The 3,159-nt window shown below is 44.5% G+C and overlaps 1 long non-coding RNA gene across 1 annotated transcript; it reads left to right on the plus strand.

Moving 5' to 3' along the window:
- Positions 1 to 2,118, plus strand: LOC146182708 (uncharacterized). The gene is made up of 3 exons (XR_014708381.1): positions 1 to 111; positions 634 to 713; positions 2,005 to 2,118. It is a non-coding gene; the product is annotated as an uncharacterized LOC146182708 (long non-coding RNA).
- Positions 2,119 to 3,159: the final 1,041 nt, after the last annotated feature.

Consider the following 3,159-nt stretch of genomic DNA (forward strand, 5'->3'; position numbering starts at 1 on the left):
GCAGATTTCGCTCACTTTTTCCGCCGAATGCTCAAGTGTGAAAGCCATTACGTTACTCGTTGGAATATCTCGGCTGACTGTCTCTCGCACTGGAGTTGTCGCTGCCGTCATGTACGTACTGTGAGCGACGGTATCGGCCAGGTCCGCTCTTTCTTCGCGCGGTTATGGCGCCAGCTTCCCAGTCTACTCTAGTGTGGCTAGCACGTGGTTCATAGCGGTATTTACAGAAGCTTTCTTACACTGAGTGTATTTCTGTGCCCCTGGATATCAATGGAGTTCGCAAGCAGAACATTCTACGTTGCATGAACGTGTCATTCGCATTGGTGTATCCCTTCAGGGATCGCAAGGATGTAGCCCTGTGTACTTGCGTATGTGCCCATGTGAACCTCCCTCAACCGCACCTGTTTAGCGCGGAGTTGATTCCGCCCGCATGGTTATCTTGTTAACACCTCTCTCTCTCTCTCTCTCTCTCTCTCTCTCTCTGTAAGATACATTGGAAACATTAAATTGCAAGCTCCTTGTGTGCCCGCTCCTTCGTTTAATTGTGAAGAGCTGTATGGCGTGAAGCAAAGTTGAACGCAGGGAATTTGCTTAGTGTCTTACGATGAGTTAAGAAAAGTGTTCAAATTTTAGGGCACGCAGAAGAGCTGCGCGCAAGCCTTCTAATCGGAGAATTCGGTCACTTTGCTTTGGAAGACCGCCTGCTGATTCAGGTGAGTGTTCCGTTTTCATGTACCAACACATCTTCATTCGTTATAGCTTCAAAACATGCGGTAAGCACATACAGCCTTGAGCATAGGCGTAGAAAAAGCGCTGGCCAGGTGCTCTGCGGAACAAAGAAGAAATTTCATGTACTGATTGATGCATGTTCGCCTTTTAAATCGTAAATGCATGCGGGAGGCAAATACAGCCATGAATATGCTTATCAGCACCATTGGAAGTATGATCTGCGGAAGTAAGAAAAAAATTTGAAGCTGCTGCATTGTTTTACGGACAGCAAGATAACTGCCCATGCTCGATTGGGACTTCAGGTCGAGGCGTGCTCTAGGCAAATAGGACCTTCAGTAAGCATTGAGCCCGTAACACAGCAACTTTTAGTTTTGATTTTCGCTGATTCTGAACATTATCGCATCCGCCCCTGACTACAATGGTCCTGATAACTGTAGTTCAGTCATGCCCAACTGAAACACGCTTATTAATGGCTCATGCTTTCGTGGACAAAGTGTGTCCCGCTTTTGTGGGGGCTCTGATTGGCCGAGGCGAGATGTGTTTTTAGAGGTATCGACCAATCACAGAACACCATCACAATACGGGTGCATACTTGCCTTATATGGCCATATGCCAATCAAATACCAATTAATAATTAATTACTGACTGGAGACTAATAAGTAATTCATCAACTAATTAATAATCAATTACCTGAATACTTAAATGAATAGTTTGCTGGCTTAATCACGAAGTACCTAATCAAATATCTAATGACTAATTAGCTAAATATTTATTACTAATTAGTGCCAGTTGCGTACCAGAATGCGGCACTCAGGCTTTCGGCTTTCATGCATGCTTTTGAGCGTTATACCTGCGAAGCGCTCAATTTAAGGTGATGTGAGGATACCGTTTTTTGTAACTATAAAAAACTTCTGTTACTACGGAAGTTTATGTTGCGGCACAGGATCACGGTCAACAACCACCAAATATGTTTTGAGAACAAGGAATTTCATATTGTTCGAGCTGGTGGGATTTGTGTAACGAATCTGAAGATGAGTGTTGAGAAAAGGATTTGCTTCACATTAGGGCGTACATTCAGAGAAAGGGCTTGGCTTTCACACTGCTAGTGCTTCATGAACTGGTGTCACTGCTTCTGTGGGACTTGCTTAAGCACATCCGCAAGGCAATTGTTCTTTCAAGTTTGAGGGAAGCGTAGAAAATCGGAGCTGTTTACTTGAACCTTGTTTTTGATGATCCCAGTGAGTGAAATGACCTTGTTTTATTGACATGTTTCAGGCCTGTCAACAGACACTGCCGCCGCATGAAATCACACAACCTACTTTACATATGGCTGTAAAGATGAGAGGTGCAAAAGGAGGATGATATGCCTCAAACTCAAAAACTACTTGCCTTGTTTGTCTTTGATGACATGAGATCCCACCTTAAGTAGTGAATCTGCGCTGGCCTGGTGATATATTGAGCTTCCAGGAAATCATAGAAATCTGATTTGTTGGCTTGAACCTACAACTTTTGATGTCACTAGTTTGTGCTAGGACCTTGTTTTGCTGTCAAGTTTCACATGTTTCAGGTCTGTGAACATTGGCCCAATTTGCTGCCTCTGGCAAAGAATTAAAAACGATGTACAGATGTAGCCATAATTCCCGAGCCGCAGGTTCTGCTTCTGGTAAGCATATTTTTGCCTTTTAGATCCAATAAAAGCAATCAGTTATCTCGGAGATTAGAATTATGCTTTTTGTTCTTTGGATAGATAATTTCAGACTTGGAGCTGTCGTAGCTGCTTCACTATACTGCTCAGAAGACCGTGTGGCGGGGGAACTTTTGACTACCCTTGTACATGAAATTTCATTGAATTCATGTTACCAAAAATATATTTACAAATGGCGCAGAAGGATGCCAGTTGTCTGGTTTTTTTTTAATGTGACATCACATATGAAGTATGTTGCGAATCTGTCGTTGGACCGGCGCCCTGGTCTTGGGGGGTGGTAGATGAGTAGCTCAGATTTTCTAGTAGAGCAGCGAAGCCCCATTGAGGCAAGATGGGCCTCGCTTACCGTGATGGCTTCTTGCATGCGAGCTTCCAATTCCGCATAGCTGCCATCGGCGCTCCAGATGGCAACATCGTCTGCATATATGGTGTGCTCCACATCAGCAAGTTCATTCACTGCGCGAGAAAGCTTTGTCATCGCCAAGTTAAATAATGGTGAAAGTACTGAACCTTGTGGTGTTTCCTTATTGCCCAGATTAAAGCTCTCCGAGACGGGCTCGCATATCTGGAGAGTGGTCGTTCGATCCTCCAAAACGCCTTGACGTAGGGGTAGAAGCGTGTTCCGAGGTTGTAGCCAGATATGGCTTTGAGAATGGTTTGATGTTGGATATTGTCAAAAGCTTGCTCCACGTCGAGTCCCAGTAGCGCCTTGGTGTCTCGTGTGG

This window comes from Amblyomma maculatum, chromosome 7 (assembly GCF_055883805.1).
Source record: "Amblyomma maculatum isolate TAMU_Amacu chromosome 7, ASM5588380v1, whole genome shotgun sequence".
NCBI lineage: Eukaryota > Metazoa > Arthropoda > Arachnida > Ixodida > Ixodidae > Amblyomma > Amblyomma maculatum.